This window comes from Myzus persicae, unplaced genomic scaffold, assembly GCF_001856785.1.
Source record: "Myzus persicae strain clone G006 unplaced genomic scaffold, MPER_G0061.0, whole genome shotgun sequence".
NCBI lineage: Eukaryota > Metazoa > Arthropoda > Insecta > Hemiptera > Aphididae > Myzus > Myzus persicae.
This window is the reverse complement of record NW_019103917.1, coordinates 123,431-141,900: the sequence shown is the minus strand read 5'-3', so window position 1 is coordinate 141,900 and position 18,470 is coordinate 123,431.

Here is an 18,470-nt window from a genome sequence, read left to right as displayed (position 1 = left end):
GCACAAAGTATAAAGATTTAATAAATTACGATACAAAAGGTTAGTACCTACCTAATAGTATAATTATTGTTGAAATGACTAACTGAATCATGGAAAATAAAATTACTTTTGTATTTTATTCAGTTACATTCAAAGAACTTTTATTTTAGATAAGTACAATTATAATAACAAAGTTACATTTATATACCTACCTATACATATATATATATATGATAATTTTACAATATATTCTTGAAGTATTAAAAATATTAATCTGGTTATAACTTATAATTTTCCTTCGTCGTATCTCATATTCAAAGTATCAATTAGATCTCCCAATAACTATTGTAAGATTTGTAAGTTAATTTTCATTTTTTTATTCATTAGTTTATTTATTTTTCAAGAAGATGATGTTCCTTACTGAATAAGTTTGTTCGGAGGACCACGATTTCAGAATTTGAACTAAAATATTTAAAATGTACTAATATAATAATAATATATGTAGGTATATCGTTTAATTTGTTATCATATCTTGGATATTTTCACAGTGGTTTAATTGAATATATTTCACTATTATACTAAACATTATTTATAATTATAAAATATAACAATTAAGATTTATTATTCTTTAAATACCTACATAAAGTCGGTGATTTGAAATAAATATCATAAAATAATATAATTTAGAATAATTTCAGTTGTATGACCTGATGCAGTAAATGTAGCAGTTAATTAATAACTAATACGTATAGGTACCCTCTTAAATGAATTATTTAAATTAGGTTTAATATTAGTATAGTAGAGAAGTAGACTATACATTTTGTTCTTTAATATAAATGTATAAAATATATTTTAAAATTTGGATAGTTTTAAAGCTTTATGTATCTATTCATATTAATGATATTTTTGGACGAATATTTGTTGATGCAATTTAAGTTATTTATTTGGTTGATAATATGTTGATAATTTATTATGTTATTGATCAACAGTTATCGTAAAACACATTTTTTAATAGCTTATACTTCTTTAAACACACCTCAAATCATTTAAAATGCATACTTATAACAAAATTAAATACTATATAACTACAAGAGTATCTTATTGTTCTACTTTTATAAAGTTTTATAAAAAGTTTTTAATTCATTTATTAAATCCAATGTTTGTGTAGAAAATTAATTTTATAACAAATATGGTTTTGATTAATATTTTAAAATATTTAAATTTATTTAAACAACTCTGGTGTTTCATTGAATAAAATCAAACCTTTAAATGTCATTTGTTTATTTTGTTAATTCAACAGTTTAATTACTTGGACATTTTTTTAAAATATATTTACACCAACATGCATTTGTAAACATGTTTACTCGCTTTAGATTGTGCACCTATAAAATACTGCAGCATATAAATCAGTAAATGATTTATTTTGCAAATCATTATTTATTTTTAATTTGTTGACTGTTTGATCGCAATTACATATTTGAGTTTGTTGCAGGTATTCATCAGTGGTAATAATATTACTATTAATTCAATTTATTTGTCTATACTCACACGAATGTCCATATAATATTTGTGTGGCTATACAGTCTGTCCAGTACATTTTAAATTATATTTATATGTTTTTATAATATTTTTAGTAGAGCATATTAATATTTCACTTAATTAACTAACTTATACAACAGAACACCACTTCAAATGTATTGGGAAATTTGTCTTCAATAAATGTATTTAACACAGAAAATATTGATCCATCTATCTAATTATATGATAATGGGATACATTTATCTACACAATCAACAATTAATGTAGACATAAATGCTAATTTAATTCCACTATTTTTCCTTTGTCCAAGTTTAAAGTTAATATATGTAAATATTAAATATCACAAACAATATACCTATTAAATCTTCACTGCTGTATACATTGATTTATGACTGCATATAATTTTCTAATTCAATTAAAAAAGCATTTATATTTTATTCTAGATCTGATAGTGTTTATTCAACCAAAATTAATTTTACTTAACTATTTTTATTTAACTTTTACAACATTATTTTTATATTTTTAAGGCTTTATAATTGATTCACAATATTTTTTTAAATATATTTGTGAAAAATTTAAAAATGTTTCATTTTAACTATAAATTGTTATGTTAGATTTTGGTTTCATCATCATCTGATTATAGTACCTTAATTTAAATGTTTACTAGATACAATTGACGAACCTAACTCCAAATTCTGAACACTTCGAAAGAAAATCCCATTCAAACTGTTATAACTTATAATTTATAACACTTAACTAACATGTTTATTTTTTGAAAATCAATGATTATTCAATTTTTTTATTCAGTTTTAATATATCAAACTTCTGTTCTAATATGTGTAAGGTTTTGAAAAAAATGGATACTTATTATAATGTGAGTTAACACTAATTATCTTGGAATCATAAATCAAATTTTTTATTGTGAACCAATCATATTTTTTTTAAACTGAGTTATGACCATTTTAACCACAATTTTAGAATTTGTAACTTAGCCTTTTTTCTGATAACTCAAATTTGAAATGTAAGTGGTAGGATGACATGATTTTCCAAGTTAGTGGGTGCCAGATATCGACGCTGCTGTAACAACCTCATTTAAAATTGTGTTTTCAGGATAAACGTTAAACGATAAAAGTTACAAATTCTAAAATAAATAACAGTGGTCACATATTAGTTATCTACGAAGCTACTACCATTTAGAATCGGGCTGCAATCGAAATTCTGATTTCCACTTTGTTAGGACGATGCATTCATGCTATTCAGCTGTTTACGAAATATTTTATTAACATTTATAAATTAGACTTATTTCTTATATTATAATATTATTACTATATAATACTTCGTTAAAATATTTATTCTTATTTTATTATTTTTATATAACCATTTTGTGTTCTCTGTATGGCACCTTTATACATAATAAAACGTGTGCATACTATTTAAATAATGTAATAATATTTGTAAATATATTTTATCTGAGTTAACAAACCTTGGAAGTTACAGTATTTTTCTCTTAAAATAAATAAACATGAACTTAACGACGGACCAATATTTGCCAAATCTCTTTGACGTTTCTCAACCTGTGTCTCTATCGTGTAATGTTCGGTAAACTCTTTCCCTGCTGACATGATCTTAAAACATAATTCATTAATATAATATATTGTATGATTATATTATATTACATCATATCTTATAAGTTATACAACTTACAACTTGATGAAAATAGATAATATTTTCTCGACTATCGAACCTATACAACACGCACACACCCACTTATAAGTAATTAAATATAGGTAATTCGGAAGTTTCATACATTATGTACCATTATGATTAACGACCATATAATAAATGCTGTACAGCTAAAATGCTGATTATTTTAAAATTAAATAACCAAAATTATTGGTTAACGTAATATAGTAGAAATAGACTATATGATATAAACAGGGTGGTTCACCATGCTTGCTCACCCCCATTTTTTCCTTTTATAATGAGTTTATTCAAATCCTGATTTTTGGCATTTTTAAATAAACTCATAGACTATATTTTTAAATTTTTAAATGTTTTTGTACTTCTTAAGGAGTGCCCTGTTTTGATACAAACTTCCACATAAATATAATAATAAAGTATAATATATGTAACTATTATATATAAATGATTTTCAATTGAACAAAATAGGTTGATGGCTTAAGCCAAAAATTGATGCATAATTATTATAATGTAAATTATGCAATCATGGCCGAAATTATCAGTATTAAGCTCAAATATTACACTGTTGAATTAAACAGGTTGTACATCAGTTCATTTATTTCATTATTATTGGTGCTATTCAATTGTTTACTTTATATTGTTCCTTATAAGTTGTATATTTGTATACAAGCGCCATTCGCCATTTGGATACGACTCTGTATACGCTTTATATACAAATATACAATGCAAAAAATATAGGAATAACTAATATACCAGCCCCGCCGGATAGCGTGGGAATAAACAAAGTGAAAAATGAAAATAAATATTAACTTTAAAAAGATGCGTCGTACAATTATACTATAGTTATTTCAATAATATTTTGATTATGATTTATGTATTATTGCCATTAGTTTTATTCGAAATGTACCGTTGGTATGTTTATTGTGCATTTAGCATGATATATTTAATACAATTATCTCACGAAAACATGGTTTTAGTTTTAATTATAATACGTGGAACAGTACTGGAATGTAGAGTGAGAAGAGTGATGATCACCGAAATGTCCAAATTATCGTTCGAGAAATTTAATAATACCTATAGTCTTCTTAGGTATCAATCATTCATCAAAACAAATATTCGATGACTCAAATAGAAATGGAAAAATATTCATGAAGTTTGAATGAATACAAAAAATATTTAGGTACATACGTTGGTATCATAAAAAAAGTTAATATCAGGACATAGATAATATTTATAACTTTAAGTTTGATTCTAAGACAATTCAAAATTAAGTTAATAACTCAAGGTTGGTTCTGCTGAACTCAAATTTGCAATGTTGCAACTTGGAGGAGGCTCTCAGAGAGAAAAAAAATAGTGCGCTGACATTTTTTAAAATCTATTATTTTAGATTGAAAAATATTCACAGAACAAAATATGAGTATACCAAAATACCAAACACATAGGTACCTATTACTAAAAAATACAATTATTTGGAGGTTCAATTTTTTCTTTACTAAACAATTATAAATTTACAATAATAGGCACCTACAGACACAAAATGGGAATAAAAGAGTAAGAACATTTTACATAAAACGAAACAAATTTTTAATAGTTAATACAGGTACTTCAAGGTATAGAAATAAAATTAAGTTGTTGATTAAACATGTACATAATATTGTATACTATTGAAATAATTTCCTGAAAAATATTTATTGTACTGGGGAAAAAATTATCACAACAATACAGAGGGTTTTTTTTATAGGTATAAAATACTTTTAAAGAGTATTCGAAATAGTACCCGAAACAGGTACTCATGTTAGTATATTGGTTGGCAAAGAGAACATAATCGTATAACCTACTATAGTATTCGTCAGAAACTCGAAGGTCTCTAAAAACACTAAACATTAAGTACGCCCGCCAACCCACGCGTGCCTTTCCAAACTTAAGCAATCAGCTATTATATTTTATTGAACAATTTAAATTTTAAACCCATGCACATTATATTAGGTATTATTAGTATGATGGACGTTGCAAATATTAGAATAAGGATTAGAGTTTTACTTGTATGACAGCTTTTACTTGCTGTAGCTAATTCTTTTTTAATTTTTTTTTTTTTAATTTTAACCGTAAGACTGGGTGGGCATTGTTTTTGCATTGCTTCCGCCCGACCCCACATTTCAATAATGATAACATTTACATCTCATTGATTTCTCTCGGGGTCGGCCAAGCCGCGCTTTAGTACAGGAAAATGCCTTTTCTGAGTGAGCTGCGCTGAAAATGCTTTTCTATTTAATATTTATTATCGTTTTTACTACGAAGTTAAAAGACTATATTCCAAGTATCCTATATACTTTCGTTGTCTCGTGCGCGTCTTCCGTTGGACTAAAAATTGTATTATTACTACTACAGTATGGGATTAGTACCTTTTTTTTCCGTTTTTAAATCGACGACGCCGTGGGAACCGCTTGCACATTACTTCCACGGCGCCATGAGATTAGTACCTACATTCAACTCTTTGAACATTTGAGTTTTTAAAGTGATATTTACCATATACATATATATTATATACATATGTCTATATAAATATTATATAATATATCACAATATAATAAAAATCATTAAGTATATGATTATGAATTTTAATCAAAATACAATATAAGAATTCATTTTATGAATGAAAAATGAAAATACAATAAAATTATTAAGTTTAATAATTATAAACTAAATTTACTTATTACTATACAATTTACAATTTAAAAATACATATTTTCGTATTTTGTATAATATATTATAAGCGTATTTGTATAATTACATCGTAATATTTCATATAATATTTCAAAATGAAAAATATATAATATAAATAATGAAATACTAAAGCAACATGTAATAATCGAATTATATAATAAAACTAAAACTGTTAGGTTTGTGGTGGGTATATTGTATAATATTAATTATTATTGTTCTATTTTATTGACTGTTGCAGTTATTTAGAATACGTTCGTGGAAATATAATAACAACTTAATTAAATAATTAATTGAATTTGGTACGCTATTAGCCAGTAATTTGATGTTCTATAAACAGTATTGAATTATGAGAGTTTTCAACAATAACCGATGGAAATGAACAGAAAATATTGTTATATAAGACGAATGGATCGAATGGAAATATTTAATATATCTAACATGTCACTTCAGGGTCAGTTACCCGGTTATTTGTATACGGTTAAAATGATGCACGCCGATGTACCACCGCAACCGTGTAATTAACGCTAACTGTAGTACCTATATAAGAGACGAGGGAGGAACGTGAGTTACTGTGCTGGAATAATGATTTACACAATTCCGCCGCAAATGTTCACATTGATTGACATGACATTTTGAAACATATCACGTCATGAACCGTGCACTCAAGGAAGTCCGCTATTAGTCGGTGGTTAAATTGATTTTTAGACGTTTCGTACAACTATTTTTTGCATAAATTATCTCAAAATGTAGAATATACATTAATATATTAAATCACAACTGCTAGTCATCATTTGTGCGTCCGATAACTACACGATATGTTATTATAATCACTTCTACGAATATTTCGGTTAGGTTAATCCTTTCTATAAGATATCATCTGCATATAAGCAATTATTATACGAACACGATAATAAATTATATCTTGAACGCCATTTATTCAAATGAGCTTGTTCTGGTCATCATGTGAGTTATTTCATAAATATTATTAAAATTAATAATATTTGTATACGTTGTGTTATTCGATTTATACACACGCAATTTACTCGTGGAGTTAGAAAAACAAAATCATAAATAATTTTTTTTTCCCGTAGATTTTCATCTTTCTTTCGCTTGAATGTGAATTATATCATGGCGGTGGAATGGACTATACAAAAATGTACAGAAAATTCCAGATAACTGTCTATGTCCAATAAAGATTGGACTGATTTAAATATTTACGGCTAGACATCTGTAAAATACTCCGAATTTCTTTTGCATGAGCCACGTGCATTGGGCCCCTGCAATCGTTTCTGTCTGTTTGTTTATCGCAGTTAGTTGAGAACATTTTGATGATTTTAACAAATTGGTAAACGATGGATGAATAACATTTTTGGTGGTGAATTAAATTATTTTAGTATTAGTAAGAAAACAATTATTTACAGTTGATTATCATGATATATTATCATATTTAGTATACGATATTTACGAAAACAAGTCACTCAAATATGTCTATGAAATTAAAATAAATTATAACAAATAAAATGTTTTAGTACCATTTTTATAGATTTGGAAAATATATAGGTAATATACTACCAATATGTTCTAGTAATGATAATACAGCATAATATAGCAACTCAATTATGGAAAATTGGTGGATTAAAAAAATTCGTGTTCGAAACATAAAAACGTTATTTTATAATAAAACTTAAGTAATAATATTATGAAATAAAAAATTTAAATGTCTTGTATTTTAATCAATAATTATTTTAAATTTACAAGTGCACTTAAAATTATGGTATTATGTTTTAATTTTAATCTTATTCTTCTTCTCTTTATTGAATTCATAACCAACTACTATACACGTTCCAATGTCAAAGGTACTGCAGCCAATAGTAGTTAGGTAATGCATAACAGCTTTGATCTTAAAACTACCATTATAAACCTTCATTGTTTTTCAATAACTAAATACATCAACCTATTTTTATTACAAACAAAATAAATTTGATTAATAATGAAATATTGTATTAATTAATACATTTATATATAAAATCACATTGAACGTTTAGTATTCCATTTAAGTGTATACTCTAATACCATGTGATAAGCAAAACAGATTTTTAAGGGGCAGGCCGATAATTATTAAGGTTAAGAAATAACTTGCCAAGAATCTTTATGGAATGATGAATGTCCTGGGTATTTTATATTTAATTTACAATACAAATGATTCACGACATCGAATTTCACATTTATTATATACCTAGATACAGAGTCTTATTAATAAAGTCATATAGGTACGATGTCATGGTATTTATTTTATGGATGCATTGGAAGTTCATTTTGAACTTTTGGCTTTTATATAGGTACTTGTCATACAAAATAAGTTATAAAGTTATTTAGTTACATTATCATTGTATATCAACCTAACTGTTACCTTCCGTCTGATATTTCTAATATAACTTTAAATGATTTGGATGTTATTTGAAGCTGTTGACCTGCTGGTATTTTCTTTATTAACTTTAATTTAATACAACCACTACATGCGAAATATTACAAAAAAAACAATTTATGCTTACGCGTAGTGTTGTGATATTACATAGAATATTGTAAAATACTAAAAAATCCGTACAGCTAGGGTGTATAATATATTACATATACCTACTGTATAGTGATGGGAACAAATAACAATGCATGGTTCGCTCACTATAATAATTATAACAGTCTTGGCAATAACAACTATTTGCTGAAAAAAAGATAACCACACATTTTTTAAATGGTATAATTGCCCAAAAATTAGAATACCTACATCTAAGCAAAGAGCATAGGCTGAATTTTGATTCAACCACGTTGACGCAATAATATGGGTGCCCAATGGGCTGCCCATAGTATAAAAAGAACCGTATTATAATATCATATTACCCTCAATAAAAAAGCATATTATTAACAATTACTCTTCATTAAAAAATAACACAATTTATTCGCAATTTAACCAGGCAGCTGAAAACACATTACCGTCGTTTATTTCTAAGTAAATCCTACTAAATATCACCGTCTTAATAATTTGTTTAATTTTAAACCATTTTAATTTGAAACATTATATTCATACGATACTGTATATTGTATTGATATGATATTATAAATTGTGGTACGTATCTATGTTGTATAATCTTATAAAATATATAAGAGCTGAGTACCAATATGAACTACGGTTTATTTTTGTTTGTATCTAACAGTTTACTAAACTATTAACGTATTACGTATAATATTTATACAATTAATTTGATACATTGTTATCTTATGGCGATTATAATAATTTACTGAGTACCTATTTCAACTTTCTAATTATAGGTACTTAAAGCTGATCATGTAGTATAACGTCACGGTGCTTGTAGCCTTTAGGGTCAGATGAATGCGGTAAATTAAGAATTTAGAATACAGAACTAACTGATATGGTCGCATCCCGTAGCGGTTGTGTACATCAACATTCGCTTGTCTTCAACCACTCACGACTTTACCCCTAAATAACTTAATATATACTGTACCAGTTGGCAGTTTGTCTGCTACAGTTGATAAGCATAATGAAACGGAACTGAGCAGGGTATAGCGACTAGTTACGGTCACGCCCGCCATCGTGTGTCGGGCACATAAAATAATTCACACACGCCACAGTGTCTTCAACCAACTGTATCTTTTAGATTGTATAAATTATCAATGGCTAATAGCTATGCTAGACAATTTCCTAAACGACCGCAGTATTTTATGACGATGCAGAAACTAATAGAAACTGTACAGCCCTAACCGAATAATAAGTACCTATTGAGCTTTATATATTTAACAAACCTTAATATAGGTTGGGTATAATATAATTGTATAAAAATATTATATAAGTGTTTTCAGGACAGTATTAGTATTTTGGATTTTGAGTAGAAGGATGACTGTATTGATTTAACAATGGTGTATGTGTGTTTGTGTGTGTGAGAGTGTTAAATAATCTAAATCTGCTTAAATTTTCAACTTCAGTAACTTTTCTGATGGAAAAGTCTATTTGGTGCATTTAAAATGGCAAAATTGAAAATTCCCAGTGATTTTAAAAAACATGGACGAGAACAAAAAAAATTATTGAAAAACGGAAACTTTTATATAAAATCAATTTTTGACAAAATCGATTTTAGTTTTTAGTGTAAATAATAAAATAATAAAGATATAGATACACGAAATGTGATATTAGATATGTCATAATATATTATAAATTGTTATTAACTTATATAAAAGTCACTACCGTGTACCATAAGAGATAAAACCGTTATAATACTGAAGAAGGTTCGAGGTGAAAATAGTTTAAAATAATAATAAATATTTTGAAAATCTCATGGTGTGTAGAATATAATAATAAATGTCGTAATATTGAAAAAGTTCCAGTCATATTTTATATTAAACTATGATTATCTATGTATTCTTAATATTTTTAGAATGTTGTAACTTGTAAGAATAATAATTTATAAAAACCTTAGTATTCAATATTCGAACATTGACTTTTAAATTGAAAATGTTATGATATTTCTACACAACGATATTTTGTACCTAAATTGTTGTGATTTTTATAAAAACTATTTAAATAAAAAGTCTCTATTTCCGTTGTTTAATAGCTTCTAAAAACAAATATTTATGTGAAACTTTGTATTAAATTTACAATCCTAATCTTTTGATCAACATAAACTGAAAACAAAAAGCCGTCAAGTACGTAACCGCTTTGGTGTACAGCAGGTGTCAAATATACATCCTCATTGAGTATCCACTGCAATAATTGATCTGTTAAATTTGAAGTCAATGATAAATCATTGTATACGATGAAAATTAGTTTTACTTTTTTGTATTCAAGGTTATCAAACAATTATTTAAATACAATTTTATCAAATGTACATAATATACCAACTATAAGATTCTGAGTGGATCGAAAAATTTATTGATTTCATAATAATGTATATTTTTTTTTATGTCTACCACATTTTTTCTACTATCTATTAAAAATTCTTTTATTTTAAACTTGAGCATTTTTTCTGAAAGGAAAATTTATCAAGTCAGGACTCTGGTGAGGATCTCTTCGATCAAAGTAAAGAGTATCTATTTTTCTTTTTATTTAAAAAAAGAAAATTTTTATACAACCCAGTGTTTAACAAAATGGATTTCCACATTTTGTTGTGCCATTTAAATATAAACACCGGCCTATATAGAAAAGTAAATATAGAAGCATAGGTATCATAAAAAACATTAGTAAAATTATCTTTTATGCATGAAAAAGAAACATTAAATAAAATTAATACACTCGTTCAAACTTGTAAAAATGGGTTCGTTGTAAGTAGTTTTAGACAATAAATAATAAAATAAATATTATAATAACCAAATATTTTTGGTGTGTAAGCCAGTTCACCCTCGTCGTGGTTCACCCCATCTAACTATAAATAACCTTGGACGCACTCGGACGGGCGTATGTAATTTGCGCCAAAAACAACCCCCAAAAAAAAAAAATATATGTAATTTGCGCTACATCCAAAATTGTATTTTGGTAATTTGCGCCAAATAAAACTAAATAAAAAGGCAATATGTAATCTGCGTCATCGTTTACCTACAAAAATTGTAATTTGCGCCATAGTTCACCTTATTGAAATTGTAATTAGCGCCACACAAGTAAAACGAACTCCGTGTATATTAAATAAGTACATTTTCTATTTAAGACATATAAAAATCAGTCATATTATAATTATAAATAAATGTAAAAATATTGTAATATATAAATATAAATTTTCGTTTAGTATGTACAATTTTCGTAATATAACATTTAATTTTTTGAATTAAAATACCTAGCTACTTATAAAACCTAGCTTAATCACGTTTTTTTTATATTTATAGCTTAATGAAGAAACTAAGCATTTTCTGTCAATTATATTTTGTCTTAAGTCTTCATATATTTGTTGAAAAGTTTCCAAACGAATTTTATTTTTAGTAGAATTTCGTTTTTTAAGATGTATACTTTTAATTGTAATCAAAGTTTTGTTTTGAAATCCTTTCTTTACGTCCAAAAAGTGGTAAATAGTAGGATGTGGGTGATAGAACTCGGAATTGAAACGTGAAGGATATGGTTCGCAAGCATTAGTAGTGACTAGTGAGAGCTAGTGACAATAATATTGAAGTTGAAAGTGTGGCGCAAATTACATATTCCATTTCGTTTTCTGTCGTGGCGCAAATTACCAAAATTAATTTGTATATGTGTTGCAAAATACATATTATATTTTTATATTTTGGCGCAAATTACATACGTCCTTAAATGTACCTTTTGATGGCGCAAATTATAGGTAATAAAATTGGGGCAAAATACGATCTCCCACTCGGACTACTTAAAAAATATGACCCTTTTGGGATGGTACCTTATTCTGAATGTAATAAGGAAATTAAATAAGAGTGATTTTAGATTGCACTTGGGAAACTCCTTAAAACGTAGTACAAAGTCCTTCATAGATTGTTAAATCACCATTTAAAAGTGTTAAACAATCAAAGATACATTGTCACTATTTTATTGAATAAGCAATTAAAAAATTAAAATTAAAATTTTGAAGAAATTAGATAATTAAATGATGAATAACAATTTTAGTTTTTTTGTTTTAATTCAAAAATATTGTGGAAGCTTCAATAACTTTTAAAGTATATTATTATACTTTAAATACACAATGACATTTTCAAATGCAATGTTTTCGACCAAAATTAATTGAAATTACTGTGTGACTAATAGTAAAATAAACTACTTTATAGAAATAAAAAATATATAATATTATAAAATATACTTAGTAATGTAGTCTCTCTTTCCTTATGTGATATATTCAGTGACTTACTCAATGACGACGTACACTTAACACCTACTGTATCTTTGTACATTAAAATGATTACATACTTCTCCCCTTTTTTTCTAAATTATTTTTAAAAAAATACTACGAAGTTTCAATTTTGAACTCATAAAAGAAGCAAACAGATAGATAAAATTCCCTACCGAAAACCTTCTTCAAAGTTTATTATTTTCTACTAGAAAAAGTGCCTTCCGACACAAATATAAAAAAATTATAAAAAAACACTCATTTTTGTAAATTGATACATTTATCTTTCACTTCAGAGTTTAAAATGTACTTTTTATGTAATATTTTTATAATTTACTATTCTATTTTTTTTTCTATTTTCTAATCCATTTCTTATTCTTTGTACTATTCTTTTCTACATGGTTGTAAAAAAATATAATATTTATTCAGTTTCGGGAAATTGCTTAGACAACTTTACATGCATATAAGTAAGTTTAATTGAAGCTTACAAAATGTTGAACAGTTGAATATCATACGGATATAAATAAAGATATAATAATGTAGTTCATTTTATAAACACTTTCTATTTGTGAAAACAAACGTGTCATACAATAAATTGTTGTTATAAAAATTAACATTTATTACCTTTATAACAAGGCAATTTAATTAAGAAAGAACTAGTGAACAAAAACTTATATCACACAAACGTCGCAAAATCCGAAGTGGGTGTAATCTAAAAATTTTCAGTAATGCAGTGTACACTATTTTCACCAGATACAATCTAAACTTAGTGAGAGTAGCTTTAAGTCACAAAATAAAAATAAGCATAATAACGCAACTAAATGACTCAAAAACAAAAATGCGAAGGGACTGAAAAAAATGCCATTAAATGGACAATAATATTTCTTTCAAGTTTCTTGTTATATTGTCTTCTTAGACAAATAATATTTAAGTTTATTAATAATTCACTTTAGACAGTATCTATTAAGTTTTGATTTTATTATTAATTAATAATTATAGTTAAACAGCAACTTATAAACATGCACACATATTCACATATTATATAAATTATAACATATAATCAATTTAGACATGACTATTAAGGCTAAATTATCGGAAATGTCAATAATATAAAAACTTTAATTTTAAATGTCGTAAATATTTTTAATAAGGCTCATTAGTATTTACGTCATGAAATAATTTTAAAATTGTAGGTAAAATATTATTGATATAACACTTTAAATATCTTAATTATTGTTAGTAATATATTAAAAGTAGAATTTTTTTATTTGCATTAACACAAATTCAAGTTGTAATATAATTAATATATAGGTAAATACAATATAATATCTAGAAAAATTATTTAATAATAATAAAAAAAATAATGATGATATAATGTAAAATATTATAAAACATTAATGACCCCACATTAAGTGGACTTATGAAACTTATTAAACACAAACAATATGATTTAGTTACGATACAATTATACAATATGATAAAAGTGAAATATTTTCACTCATAATGGGACATCAAATTAAAAAATTGTAAGAAACAAGAACTTCCTTTACCAAAACTTTTTTTCTCAGAAAAATACCTAATAATTATACAAACAAGGTGTAATGGATACGGCGTAAATTAGCTAAATTGTCTGCAACAATGAATATTATTTACCCAGGTACGACGTACCCATCCTTCAAAGCAGTATACAATTTCAACTACCACGCCCGCACTCGAGTGATAAACATTACTTATTGGTTTTTTTTTTTTGTTTTTTGTTTTTTAATTGAAACTCGGTTCTGATAAAGTAAACACAACGTAGTAAATGTATATTCATCGTGATTAATTGTTAGGCAAAAACATAGAGTGCTGAAGTAAGCAGTTTCCCTCCAATTTAATGTATGTTGTAAATAATTCTATGTATACATGGTACATATTATTATTATAACAATATTTCAAATTTGGATATGCATTTTACTTTTATTCCGCTGACGTGCTGCGAATACCAAAATATGTCTGACCCTTATTTGTAAAGACAAGCAGTGCGGATTCAAATATAATCATGTACGTGGTCATCGTGAAAGCAACACTAATAATAATTAATATAGCGGGTAAATCATTCGGGTCGCCATACCAATACAATATATTTTACCTGAAGCACACATAGATCGCGTATTGAATTACAATATTAATTGAAATTATTACGTCCTGCGTTATAATATCACGTAGAGCTGCACAGAAATTGTTTTCGTACTCAGTCTCAAGAGAAATGAAGACCAACATTATGTTAGGTATGTATATTGTTAATCTGCAATGAAATAGATTGACCTTAATTGTTAGTAGAGCATAAAAACAATCCTTTTTAATCCTACGCCTCTTCATAGTCCCCTTTTCTAAGTCAGATCTAAATAATCATCTTCTACCATTTCTGTTCAAAATTCTCCTTACTTAAAAAAAACCTCCGATCGATTAATATGAATTTTTATAATTTGGAATCTAAGCCCTCTGAGTACATAATTATTATTTCAACAAATCTATCCCGCTTAACTTGGGCTTATAAAATTATATTTCTTAGAGTTTATCATTAATACTTCAAATATATCATCAATACTACAACTGTACATGTGAATATATTAAACACAATTATTAAGTATCAAACCATCATTACTGTGAAGTGTATACGCAGGTGAACGTGGTGAAAAAGGGCTATCGATAAAAACGTTTTTATTATTTTGGCAGAAATACCAAATACTGGCGTTACCCAAAGCAAAAATTTTTTTTGTGTGAATTAAATTAACAATGTCTTTACGAAATATTAACACATTTAGGTACACATATTTTGAAAAATTTAATTTTTAATTTTTAGTAGTGCCAAATGGTAAGTATGTATAATATACATATCAATCGCACAACATACAACAGTCATTAAACAATGAAATAAACCATATTTTGACAAAATGTAAATTATACGTATAAGTAATTAAATAAATTTATACATAAGGTGCAGCAACATTATTTTTAATATAAATATTAAATATCTAATTGAACAATTAAATAATGGTTTCAAAAACTGTTTTGTGAAAAGTCATTATCTTTCATAATCAAATACATTTTAGATTTAATATTTGGTTTTTACTCAACTGGTAAATGCTAGTAGCCCGTGTTTGAGAGGCCATTTATTATTTTTTATGACACATAAATTCTGAGTAGGTATATAATTTAATGTGTAAATGGACCGTCACCAGAATGAAAAGGATAAGAATAAATTATATTTTGTACTGTGTTCAATATAATTTATGACAGTTGTAAAACCATTACTATAAAATAAGCGAAAAATTACAAACTATAGTGTTTTATTTTATAATGTCTGTTATACCTATATTATATTAATTTATAATTAATAGCTTAAAATAATCCAATCATGCATTTTTTGTAAAAATTTGAAAATTAATATTACCTATTTAATTGATTGACCCATTATTTAAGCATAATTTTTACTGTTACGAATCGACAAAAACAATTATAATATGTTTGCTTTTAGTTCTGTGGTTAGCTTTAAACACAAAAGTACATCAACAAAATAACACCACTAAATAATGACATTGATGGTTGAATTCTACTAATTGTAGTGGGTTAAAATTATTTTATTTATTTTGTTTAGGTACATATAATATCATTTATTTTAACTTTTAAGAGAATATATTCTTTAACTATGCTATCGTTCAGTTACATAATGTTTTAAATAAAAAATCACTTTAATAAAATATTATGAATATAATCACTCTAGTAAGCCGACGAAGTCACTATTTCCTATAATATTATAATAAATAACAAAATACCTATTTTACCTGTGTAATATATCAAATAACAACGCTTGATCGGCACCGATTCCCAAGATTCGAGATTGACATTTGTATTATATTGTAATAAATATGATAGTACTACACCTATGATGTTAAGTGGTGTACCAAATATTCTTACAATAATCTTTCGCCCATTCTGAGAAGCGAGATGGACAAATTTTAATTAAAAACAATATATCATATCACCAATACAGAAAACAACACTTAATATCTTTCACGTTCGGCAATTCGTAGAATTAACTCGTAAGGTTAGGTTAACCTAACCTATGGATATGAGCAAGGACGATATTACAACAACAACACCTGAGTCGGCATCTTTTGATCCACCTCTAAGTCTCTAACATATATCTATAGTCTATAAACTAGGAGAGATCCTGTTTAAATACTCGACATTTTAAACAATAGCATTATAATTAGTCCACCATCCGACACTTGTAGAACTTAGTTCAGTCGTTGGCCCGCTCCCCAACATCGCCGTTTGTACCTACTACAAGTCTAGTTCCAATCTTGTGTAAACGCAACTAATTTCTTGGGTAGAGATTTGTTGCTTTGTCCACACATTTAATCAGAATTAATAAATATTATCTTATATATCTACACAGGGGTGGACTGGCCCGGTCCGCTGATCAACAATCTTGGACTGGCCTGGTCCGCTGGTCAACAATCTTGGCCTGGCCTGTCGGCTGTATTATATAATTAAGGCATTTGCCCTTACATTATTTTTAAGAATAAAATATGAAAACATACGAAAATGCATCTTATAATATGACGAATTCCAAACACTGGATAATACACAATGTTTATGCCGAAAATTAATGAAAATTCACATTTTATTTTCGTTATCGGCTTATTCTATATACTTTTCTGTGATAGTAGTCCACAATTAGTGTATTAACTGGTAAGAAAACATAAGAGTGTTTTGATAAAAATAATGACTGTCATATTTATTAATTTTCAGTAAAAGACGGCCCAAAGTTTTAAAATCGCTGACTAGCCTTTTGCCTGCCTAGTCGGCCCCTGTATCTACAAACACTTGTGTCTTTTTTAACTACACCAACCACTTATCCATAAGTCCTGATCACCGACGTCAAGAACTCATTTTTCTGAACGTTGTTTTGGTGTCAGGTATGTGGTAACCGGAAAGAAGTATTTTGGGAACCAACCCAAAGTCGAGTTCAACAACGTTCAATATCGGAAACTGAGCAGAGCCAAAGCCAAGCCAAGACGTACACATTGTCAAGCCAATGCGGAGTATACAGGGCAAACTGCTGATCCACATAGTTTTGCAATAGTGAATTCCGAATTCACAAATATGGGGAAGGATAAACTAATACGGATTTAAAAAGATACACTCGGTCGCCATAAAGCAGTTATAACCACGAAATTAGAAGGGAGATGTAATTTTACAAGAGAACCGCCCGGCTACTGCAGGTGATTGGAATTGTATGGTAAAACATAATGTAAACATTTTTCAACGAAAACCCTTAATAGATGTATCCACAGTTAGCCCAAATTTATGACTCTGGCCATACAACAACATCCAACTAACATCCCTTTATATCCGACAACAACTTTGCCGACACAACTTTGTCGTACTATGGGCACCCTAAAACACCCCACTGGCCAGGTCATTGAGTACTTTTAAGTCTAATATCACTCACTGATAAATTTTATTGACATTTGATGATAACTTTTTATAATAATTTTCTATTAGTTATTGTGCTAAAAAAAAAATGGCATGAATAATTTTCTGAATCCATTGATTTCAAATTAATTTTTTGTAATTTAATTGTAAATATAATTCAGTAGCTGGATATTGTTGCGTTTTGTTCTGTACTTCGTTTTT